Below are 12,204 nucleotides of genomic sequence, written 5' to 3'. Positions count from 1 at the left end.
AGAAGACATATAATTTATTGTTTTACACACACATACCTTTATTATCAACCACATGTAACAAAAAATGTACAAATGATTCAAAATTTAATCTTTCTTCTTTTATCAAATATGTTTAACCATGTTTGTGTGTGTGTGTGTGTGTGTGTCTGTGTCCTATGTTCAGCCATCAGACTTCAGAGTTTCCAGGACATTCTCTCTCTCTTCCTCTGGGATAACTGGAATAAGTGTGTGGTCCAGTAGCCTGTGTGTGTGCTGAGACAGAGTGTGTGTTCAGATTCAGAGTATGTGTGTGTTTCTTCGTGCTCTGTGTTTTCCTTTTCCTGGACACACACACAGAGTGTAACTCCAGTCAGGAAGCCTGTGATGGTTAAAAGCACCATGGATGTCTAGAACATTGAATCTTTTGACTGATTTCCAAGTGATTCCTCGATCATGTGTGAGTCAATCTCCTGACCTGATGCAGCTCCTACAGGGACATGTGACGCACTCGCCACTCCCTGGATGCTGATTGGCTGGAGGTTAGTGCCACGGATGTTCTGCTGTCTGATTTGCTCATTTTTAGAGTTTGATTGTATTATAGAGTGGTGGTCGCTCTCGCTCTTGGTGTGACGTTTGCGCCCTGTTCCGGGGTGGATGGTGTAAAATACATGGACGTACCATTGGCGACCCGGGGCGACCTGCAAATACACACTGGGAACCAGGACCAACACATCAGAAAAGACAAAATTATAATGTGAAGCCATGATGTTTAAAAACACACCTGAAAAAGTGGCATAGAAGAGAAGCTGAAGCCGTCCTTAGACAGGGATTTAAAAGGCATGAAACAGTACATAATTGTTTATACGGTGGGCAAGTTTACGTAACGTGGAAGAAGTCTCCTGTTTAGTGCTTTGTAATTTTCAGTCTCCTGTTTGTTTGTTTGTTTGTTTGTTTGTTTGTTTTTTGTCAAATTAATGTAATGAGAGAAAGATGTAGAGATTCTGGTAAAAGAACGAGTGAGAACAGGAACTAACTTGTTTGTTATTTTCCCACAACAGCACAGCACACAGAGTGTTATGTTCCCTACACATATTGCTTAACACACATACACATGAGTTACATTGTGCATGAGATTTGTGGATGTTCTGTACCAAGATTTTGACGCTACTCGGTCCGTACTTTGGCACGGATCCATCTGCCCCTGCACACAGGAACAGCTTCTCAATCTGGCACTGGACAGACGAGCCGGGGTTTGCCACCGGATCCACCATAACTGACCGTATACACGAGAACCTGACAGAAGGTGAGAGGATAGCAGACCAGTGGTGGTTGTTGGTACAGTGTGTTTACATTTTTAATACCTTGAGGTGTCTAACAGAGAATTGACCCCATTATGCTAAAAGTTTGAATTAGAGGCGATGTCTGGGTCGAACCATTCAGGAACAGTGCTGCTCCACTTAAATACAGGTTAAATGTGTAAGAGAGAAATTCCTGAATCATTCAAGTCATGGTTGTGGTGTTCATACCTTCAGAGAACACAACATCTGACTCTTTCCAAACCCCATGGAGCCACTAGACAGCCAGAGCTCTCACTTTGACATCAGACAGAAGCGTGTGTTGTGACCAAAGTCACAGTATAGGTGCCTGAGTAATCTCGAACCTAAACCAGACCCACACACACACACACATTGTAGTAAAGACATAATTCAAACATATAATCATAGTAGCTACACGCATAAAGGCATGCACTATTTTCCTATCCACTGTGTGTGTGTGTGTGTCTCACTGCATACTCAGAAGTGAAGCTCCAGGTCTGAGTCGGATGTTTGAAGGAGGACTTGGTGCTGATCAGAGACAGAAAGAAGGAAAGCTCAGGCTGTTCCACACACCTCACCCCTGACTGCAGCGAGGAACCTGGTGAAGGACACACACATGCACACACACACTCTAGCAAGCTGCTTATGTTGCTTGTAGTTTATCTCTTGTCCATGTACAGCACACATATTGTCTCTTGTAGGTGTGGCCTGTCCAGCATTTTATGTAGTTCCAGCGAAAAAAGTTGAAAATGTTTCGTGTTAAGAGTCCTAATAGCTTCACTGGCAGTTTAGCAAACAACAGAAGCTTGGTCTTAGGTTTTCTTATGGTTCAACTCTCATAAGTTACAAATTGAATAAAATAAAAGTGAATGGAAATATAATCTGTCTGTGTTATGTGCTGTACCCAAGTGTGACAGGATAAATTGTTCCCGAAAATGAGCTTCTGTTCTGAAGTTGACCAGCAGCTGGCCTTCATCATTTATGCTCATGCTGGTGGGATACAGAGAGCCTGAGGAAGACAGAGAGATGGGAAAAAAGGGATTGAAAGAGAAAACAAGTAGATATGAAAAGGAAAAAAAATCCGTTCATGAACATACACACACCCTATAGCTCATTACAGAGAGGACTGGAGATGCCTTGATGCCACAGAATAGATGTGTCTTAGATGAAAATCAACCGCAACTCAGTGCGCAGGTCAAAGTTCATCCAGCCAGACAGGGCAGGATATAGGTACGAGATGAACAGCGGCAGCTGCAAAGATACGAAGGACTGCACCAGACTCTGAGAAAAATAGAGAATGGCAGGAACGATAGCTTATAATAGCTAATAATAGAACATTCTTATCATAACACATACTGTACCTGCCTGTCCGTGCTAACTGTCCCACCACAAACAGGTCACAATACGCTCTGAATGTCCACACACACACCTCCACGTCCAGGTTGATGTAGAATCGGTGTGTACTCGGGCTCTTCAGAGTGTGTGAGTGTGTTTGTGTGGAGAACAAATCCATATCGAGTGGTGACCTTGTGCTGATCCAGCAGATTGGAGCAGCGATGGTTAAATACACAAGACACATCCGAGCTCAGAGTGTCTGACCATGAGAGAGGAAGTAGAGATCATGTGGAGATCAGCAGCAAGAGACCTGGACCTGAAACATAAAATAACTGACTGCAGAACCAAACACCTGCTGCTGTTCTCTTACTGATTTAATGCTGTATAGAAATGTTCACGCGAAGCAGTATAGAAATGTGTAAAAATGTAATGTGTGTGTGTGTTTCTCACCTTCTGTAGTGCTAATATGTACTACAGTGCTGCTTAGCTCCAGCCCTCTCTGCCCTAACACACTCACAGCTCTCACCACACACTGCACTCTCCACCCTTCCTGGAAATACACCCCATCTAGCAGCTTGGCCCACACTGGAGCCATGAACACATTCTCCTGCAGCTCATGCAGCTGCCCTACTGCCTCACCCCACTGCCCCACTGCCTCACTCTCAGCCCCACCAACACCAGCGGAACAGAGTGTCATTCACAGCCTACTCTCTGACAAGAGTGCAGAGAATCGCGAGTGCTGTGGCTCACACACCTACACACCTACACACACACACACACAAAGCACTGGGCTTAGTCTCGTAACCAGCTAAACATTCAATTTATACAATTTTTAAATCATTTATTTTGGAAATACTCAAACAGAATATATATAAATAATCTACTTAATAAAGTAATAATTTAATTAATAGTAATACCTTAATTTCATCACATAAAACATTTACTTTTTATTATTTTATTTTATTGTAGTAATCTTTTTGACTTTCACTTGAGCTCATTTGTTTATTTTGTTTGTTTCTTGTCAGTATCATGGTAAACAAAAATATAAAGCATGCTCACAGCCACACAGACGAGCAGATATCCTGCAGGAGCATGTGCTTCGTGTCCGGAGTGTGTGTGCGTTCTAGCATGTTCGCTCTCATACACCAGGAGACTCGTGACTTCAGGAAAAGTGACGCCCCCTTCAGATGGCCATTCGTCTATGTGCACGATTACTTTAGTGTTCTGAAAGAGATGTCAACACACACACCTTGTGTTACCTGTATATCAGCCACCATGTTGATGTCATCAGTTCTGAGCTGAACATCTGACCTTCAGCTCCACACACACACACACTTCTTGCCTCACAGCAAGAAGGTCCTGGGTTTGAATCCCGGGGTCGAACAGGCAGGGGCCTTTCTGTGTGGAGTTTGCATGTTCTCCCTGTGCCTGTGTGGGTTTACTCCAGGTACTCTGGTTTCCTCCAACAGTCCAAAAACATGTACATTAGGTTGATTGGTAATTCTAAATTGCCTGTGTGTATGGTTGTTTGTCTATGTGTGGCCCTGCGATGGACTGATGACCTGTCCAGTGTGTACCCCTGCCTTTTGCCCTATGTGTGCTGGGATAGGCTAGGAATTAGTGGTTATAGACAATCAATGAATGAATGAATATTGTGTTGTTTAATTAAAGAGATTATCTTCACAGCTCACCAACAGACAAGGGTGTGTAATCCTCTCCAGCGGTGGCCAATCCGTCCCGTGTGTGCACTCGCACGATGGATGTTCTGGAACAATCCCCTAAGCGCTGCACTGACACTCACACAGTCACCGTCTCATCATGCTTCCTCATTTCTCGCACAGAGAGCCGTGTCTCAGAGAACCGGATGACAGGTTCTGCAAGAACAGAGACAGGAACTTGCTGTGAGATGGTTCAGTTTAAAATATTAGCACTAAAAAAGGCTAGTTGCCAATATATTTCATTCAACGGTGATGACATATTTCTATCTAGGATTACTAAAGCAAGCTAATAACATTTTAAGGTTATTTATGCAGGAGTGGGTTCTTTGAATTGGCTCTTTGCGGCGTGTGTGTGTGTGAGGACTCACTGTCTTTTTGATCTGAAATCCTGATCAGTGCCTCTCTCTGTTTTCCCAGAGATATCCTTGCTGCTGATTGGCTGCTGGAGATTCTAAGAACCAAACGAAGCTCCTCCTCTTCTTCATACTCAGAATCATCGACTATAGTGACTTCACACTTCTGCTCTCCCTCTCCTGTGAATTGAAGCAAAGACACCATGTATGTCTAATAATAATAATAATAATAATAATAATAAATATTTTATTATTATTAGAGGAATTTGCATGTTCTCCCTGTGCTTGGTGGGTTTCCTCTGGGTGCTCCGGTTTCCTCCCACAGTCCAAATACATGCTTCTAGGCTGATTGGAGTCTCTAAGTTGCCCGTAGTGTGTGATTGCGTGAGTGAATGAGTGTGTGTGTGTGCCCTGCGATGGGTTGGCACTCCAGGGTGTATCCTGCCTTGATGCCCGATGATGCCTGAGATAGGCACAGGCTCCCTGTGACCTGAGAATAGATCAGATAAGCGGTACAGACAATGGCATGAAACGAAAAATTATTATTAGCACATTTTTACCTGGCTGAAAGGTGATGATTGACACATCAGTGTCTGGTCTCTCTTTGTAATCCATCATGGCCTGGGCGGAACTTTGGCATGTGTAACACCTGACCTCTGACTTTTGTGTCAGGTGTCCCGATCTGATCATCATGACAACAATGCCACCATCCACCTCATCCACACTGTACTCTGAGAGTGCGAACTGCAGAGAGGGAACTCACACACACACGCACACACACATTTATACATGCACGCATACAAATACATGTAACTGTATAATTTTATTATTTTTTGTTGTCTTACCATCACTTGCTGAATCGTCAATGGCAACGAGGGCTCTAATTGGTTGTCTCAATGTGCTGTTCATGGGCATGCTCTAAGCCAGCTGGAACTGTTCTGGAGCTTCCAGGACCGGTTCTCCAACATCATGGATAATGATGAATTGATGGATAAACAGATGGATAGAAAGATAGATAAATCGATGGGTGGATGGATAAACAATGATGTTAGACAATGATGTACCCTGAGCAGACTGTGAGGTAAGAGTGACTGTAGTTGGGTGAGAAAGATCAGATCCTCTCCTGCAGACCTGAACCTCCATCACACCCGCGCTCTCCTCCACTGCATAGACACTCTTAGTGAAGAACATAGATGGCTCTAAGACACACACACACACACACACACAGAAAAAGACATTTAGCTTTACTGAAGGAAATCCTACTGCACATAAACTCCTCTTTCTCTTTACCGTCATCATGATGCAGCAGGATCACGATGTGAACATTGGGGTGTTCTGTTCCTAATCGCCCACCCATGGGCGTGGCCAGACATTAAAACTCTCCTGACACAGACTATCTCTATGTCCTTGCTGGAAGAGGAGGATGCTGGAGCGCTGATCGGGTCGGGAAATATAATAAGAATACGAGAGCACAGAGGCGGGGCAGGTTCCTCTCGCACTGCCTGAAACACCAATCACAAACACAGATTATACTCCATTAGAAATTAGAACAGCTAAAAGAATAGTGTGAATATGTGATTAGAGGAAACTTTCAGGTTTTATAAAATTAAATGGCATATAAAATTTCAGACAGTGTAAGGATTCAAATCTTTAGTTATTATAAACTGAAATGATTTAAGAACTCAGACACATTTTAACATTTAGGTGTACGACATTTCAGAAATTTGTGTTCTACCTTGCTGTGTGTAACATGTCACCATGAGCTCCTGACTGATGTCCCCTCATCACTGAACAGGGATCAGAAGTTTTCCCACATCCTCTTCTATCTTTAACTCACTCTGGGAGACAAACACTGTAGACTCTACACACACACACACACATGACTTTTGCAGATATTTAAGTATCCAGGTGTGTGTCTGTGTGTGTGTGTGTGTGTGTACCATCTTCCAGGTCAATGAGTTCTACAGTTGTAACATTTGAGATGCTCCAGTAATGTTAGCACAGGATCAGAGAGAACAATCTGGAAGCCCTCACACATCTCATATGACTCGTCCTCAAGGACTTGCAGCCTCCATGTGGCTCGAGTCTGACCAGGATTAAACTGACCTGACACTGTGGCCTGACCTGGAAATCCTGACCGAGTACCGTGGTGCCATCTACTGTACTGACAGCTGAGAGAATAGCAAAACAATTAAATTTAAAATGCTTTCAATTTCACTGATGTTAATTGCCATATATTTTAAAATAAACAGTAGTATATGATATCTTAATATGTGGGCTATGTCCTCAGACACAGACTTACTAACAAATGAGATTTCTCCCAGATAACCTCTGTGCTTCAGTGTGACCTACAGCAAGTTGTTCTTCTCCTCTGTTTGATAAATCTGCTTCTCGAAGGACACCCAGCACCAGTGGAGCCGGAATGACTCCGGACTCAGGCGATTTCCCTCTAAACCTTTGAGTTTCAATGAGCTCCTCATTGTGTGAGTGTCTCCACCTTGTTACCATTGAGTGCTCCAATGATAAGTTTATGCAGTATACACTTACATTTAATTCCAAGCAAAGGGAATATTTATTAGTTTTTTTTTTTTTATTGCACAGCTTAAGTAATGGGTCTGGGGATAACAATTACCTCACTGTTGCAAAGACAAACACACAAACTGTAAACACAGCTGTGTTCATTTTCTCTAACTCTCAACTATGTGTCAGTACAGACATAAGCCTGGTTTAGTTTGAGGAATGCAGTCTATAAACTCCTTGTAAACGTTAATCATTAGCATTTAAGGGTGTGCTGTTATTGGAAAATAATCAACCCTGGAGTGTTAACAGTAACAAGCTATTGATTATTTTCCTGTAACAGTGTACTCTGTTGTGTTTTATTTCTTGCATAATGTCTTTGAGCAACTGTGGTTCTCACCTTTGTCTTCCACAGTAAATGTAAAAACATCTCTGGTGGCATTGACTCCATCAAGAAGGATGTAATAGATCTTCAAATCATCAATATTGGCTATAGAAACTACAAGAAAAGGTTACAAAGTAAAGCTTTCTAAAGCTTTATTAACTCATTTTTCACTAAATATGATTTTAAAAGCATATTTTCAATAGGGAGAGAAAGAACATTTACTGTACTTACCTTGAGTGAATGTATTAATGTTGTTCAGTTCAGAGTGTCTGAAAAAGCCATATCTTGGAGGTTCTGTCAATCTGTACATGACATCCACACTCCTCACCTCCTTCCTTTGTGACCTTTTCACAGTTTTGAGCACTCTCTCTGAGCTCTCCTGTTTTAACATTGTAAGAGATGGTTCACTATTAGTCTCAGAGTCACTTGTTCCTCCAGATTTATCCTGATCTTAAGAACTTGAGGCTTGCTGGTTTCATATTCCATTTCTTGGAGTACATAGAACCCGGCGTGGGTTCCATCAGAGATAGTGAACATGATAGTGTCCTCGCCATGGTTTGATCCATCATGCTTGTATGTAATGAGGTTCTCCTTCAGGTCCTCTTTGGTGAATGTGGTAACAGAGTGTGTACTGTTGTAGAGTATTTTCCCATGTACAGGGCCTCGTGTGATTGAGAAGCGGAGAAGGTGATGAAGTGTGTCTTGATCCTCTACTCTGACTTCGAATGGTATAATACATTTAGCTGTGCTTCAACCCAAAACAAGTGTGTGCATGCTCAAAACCGGTCTCTTATTATTCATGTCTGTGATCGATAAACGGAACATCCGAAACCATGCATTCGGATCATCCGTGACCTGGAATTCAAAGCTGTCCAAATGATCTTCCTCTTCTGAAGTGTGTACATATCGGATCTTACTCCCAGCTAACTGGAGTTGGGTAAAGGAAGTGACAGAAACACCAGGAAGAATAAGTGCTTTATCAGTGTCATCCTGGGTGAAGTTCATCCTAATGGACAAGTTTACAAATTGCTTTAAATGCTGTAAGAATCCCTGAGATGGTGGCTGTCTAAGGATAAATGTCCATTCCAGACCATTGTTTACAGATAACCTTGGTGTTTCATCATCCACAGGTAGAATCAAAACGGCAATTTGTTTTTCAACCACGTGTTTCCCATCAGTCAGTTGTACTCTGAAAGTGTTGTTTGTGGTGTCTGAGCTGTCATGTTCATAAATGATTAAAGAAGCAGCCTGGATTTGCTCCAGTCTGAACTTAACAATCAGCTCTGTGCTATTTGTAAGATGCCCAACAATTCTGTCATGCTTTGGACTGATAACAATATCAAATTCCAGGATGTCTTTGGGAACATCAATGTCTACTACAATAAGAACAGCAATGTCAATTGTCAAGCTCATGCCTTCCATTACCACAAATTCCTGACAGAACACGACAGGTACCTCATCATTTCCTGGGGTGATGATAACAGGGAAAGTCAGATAAGTTGGTTCCATCTGTGCACTGAAAGGCAAACCTATTCTCCATCGGCTCTGTACCTTTATGAACTCTTTGGACATAATAAATATGTCCAAGCTGAATATCTTTCACTGTGAATGTACTAACTGCAATCCCTGATTTTGATTTTTCATAACCTGGTGCAGGAGATACATTTTCAACAAATCCAAAACATGGCTGTGAAATAATAGTGCACAGAATAAATTCTGTTTCTGTATTCAAATGCCTAGCTTGTATATTTACCTTCTTCTATGACAGTAAAGTGCTTCCCTATGTGGACGACAGGTGAACTGCTATCCATAGGATGAATAGACACATGAATCGTGACATTTTGAATAATCTTGCCATTCACAATCCATTCGCCAGACACAGTAAGAGTAAAAGAATCATTAATCCTGGCTGGTCCTATCTCACCAGTTGTATGGATGTAGGTCACTGCACCATTTATCAAGCTGTGAAGTGTAAACATATTAGATTGGACTTTGTTTACATGGATTACAACAAATCTGGGAGCAGATTCCACTTTAAAGGTTACACTGATGTCTTGAGCAATCCTCAAATGTAATCTTAAAACTATTCCATTCTCAGCTACCTCAACAGTTATGTCTAAGTTTTCTGGATGTATGGTGACAACTGGGACAGCTGGCTTTACAGTGACCCTCACAGTTATAGGTACCTGATGAATACCATCACTATCCAATTTAAACTGCTCTTGTAGAAAGTGTCTATTTCCACTGTGGATATAAACAAACAAATTTACCTCTATGTCACTGAGCTGGAACATTTTCTCAGTTGTGAGAAGTTTTTCCTGGAATCTGAGCACCCCTTTTTTGGGGGTCTGTATTATTGTGATGGTAATGTTCTCTGAAACAGTGTCCTGATCAGTTACATCCAAGACATCTTTGTCAATTATTTAGGTGCTGTTACTCACCACAGTAAACCCAGTGTTGGTAATTTGCAGAGGTTTATTGTTTACTGGCAGGAGCACAATAGTTAATTGACCTCTCGCCAAGTTTCTAACAGTATCCTTAACTGTAAAGGTGAATTGGATTTCTCTTGTTGTAACACCAATTTCCTGATCAGGTGGCTTGTATTCCACTTTGCCATAATTAATCTATTCCTGGGTAAATTCTACAATTATGGTATTTGGACTATCAGTCAAAAATAGTGACCCAGGAAGCTTTGTTTCGGGGTCCCTTCTTTTTTAAAAGATGAGAAGAATATATAACAAAGGTCCTTGTCTGCAGAAGTGAGGTCAGAAGTGCAGCATGTACTTGTTAAAAACAGTCAGTTCATATTCCCGAACTGGAACCCGTAATGTGGTTCCAGGATACAGTTCTGGAGCCAGATCATCAATCAGATTAATCTTGATGTAGAAGATATGCTCTCCTGATTGGTTTGAAGGGTTGTTGTCATCTTTAACTCGAAAGGTAAACTGGTCTGTAATTGTGGATGTTAATTGGGGACCAACATTGCGATAGTAGAGCTTTCCTTCTAAGATGTCGCTGAGATACCACTCCACAGCCACTCATTCAAACACATGATTAGAGTCACTGTACCTCCATGCGGCAATGTCTTCAGGAGTCTGAGATTGTCTGAGAAGCACTTGTCCCACTGAGGGATACAGATACACTAGAGTGAATTTCAGATGTCTGTTTTCAGAGTCCACATCTGTTGCACTTAAAACAGCTGGCAAAATCTGTTTAGTCTCTCCCTTCACAAAAATTAAGCCTGTGTTCACGTTGACAACTGGTGGCTCATCATCTTGAAGGACTATGGTAACCAGAAACAAGAACTCTATCTCATTTTTCCCATCTGTCATCCTGAAAACAATGTTGTCACTGAAAGTCTCAGTCCCATCATGCTCATACATGACCACACCAGCATCCAAGTCATCTGACGTGAAGAATTTCCTCTCCGAACCAAGAACTGTTAGGGTTCCATGATGCAAGGTTGTCTTCATCACTGATGCGCAGGTTTAGATGGCTGGATAGTGGTCTGGACTGGCCCTTAAACAGAAACTGACCAGCATTCAAGGTGACTACTGGAGCCAGTGTATTCATGGGCTTTACCACAATCATAAAAGAGAAAGGACCTGATGTAGAACCTTCTTGATCAACAACCTCAAACTCAGCATGTAGAACCCTCTCGAAATCAGAGTCCTCTCCCGGAGGCTTGAAAGCAAGTTTTAGATCGCGAAGGTCTCTTTGGTAAAAAGCACTAATGGGTTCATTTGGATTGCCGGTACTAATGATAATACCTTGCTCTGTAGGAGAGACCACTTTGAATACCAGGTCATCCACGTTGGACTCTAGATCCTCAGCTGCTAGCATATCAGTGGTAATTGCTGTCATCACAAACTGACTTACCTCCATCATCATCAGTGAGATGAAACTCGGTTTAGGAGAGCCGTTTCTTGCTGTACCCTCTATGATGACTTTAAACTGGAAGTACTCCTGCTGTAGCTTCCTGTCTTGATTAACCAACCTCTCTACCATGAAAGGTACAAAATCTACTTTGGGTGACTCTGTGACAGGCTTAAGTTTGTACCGCACACCAAAGTTGAGAAATACATTACAGTCAACTGGTTGTGAGTTTGGAAAGTAATTGAGAAGTGATCCATACCTGGGATAACCACCTGTACCAATAAGTGGTTTTAGGACATAATGTGAGTCCCCATATGTGGTGTCCACTACAACTAAACTTAGAAAGTTCAAAATAACACCTGATATAACATCCAGGGAAGTTAATTTGCAGAATAGAGGAGCCAACTTTGTTCATGCTGTGTTCATGCCTTCATGCCTGAAGTCTGCCATCCCAGGACTTCCTTAAGTACTCTGTCCTTCTGGGCAAATGTTTGCAGGAAGGGTAATAGGAATTCCCAGGCATTTATAACCTTAATGGCACTTTGCCTTGAACCATCATTTGCTCCCTCATTAACCTTGGACTGAAGAAACACACACATTTTAACTTGGTTCAGATTTAAGCAGCAACATTTGACTTAATGACTTCCACTGGCTTCACATGAATCAGAGTGGAGGAATTAGATCTTAATTTTTTGCTGGTTTTTTTTTGGCAGCATAGCCTAAGA

General features: G+C 42.0%; 1 pseudogene; it reads right to left on the bottom strand.

Moving 5' to 3' along the window:
• Positions 1-811: 811 nt before the first annotated feature.
• LOC131365862 (FRAS1-related extracellular matrix protein 2-like) lies at positions 812-12,035 on the bottom strand (annotated as a pseudogene).
• Between the last annotated feature and the right edge of the window lie 169 nt (positions 12,036-12,204).

This window comes from Hemibagrus wyckioides, linkage group LG15 (assembly GCF_019097595.1).
Source record: "Hemibagrus wyckioides isolate EC202008001 linkage group LG15, SWU_Hwy_1.0, whole genome shotgun sequence".
Taxonomy (NCBI): domain Eukaryota; kingdom Metazoa; phylum Chordata; class Actinopteri; order Siluriformes; family Bagridae; genus Hemibagrus; species Hemibagrus wyckioides.
The sequence above is the reverse complement of the archived record's forward strand: the minus strand, read 5'-3'. Positions and strand labels throughout refer to the sequence as shown.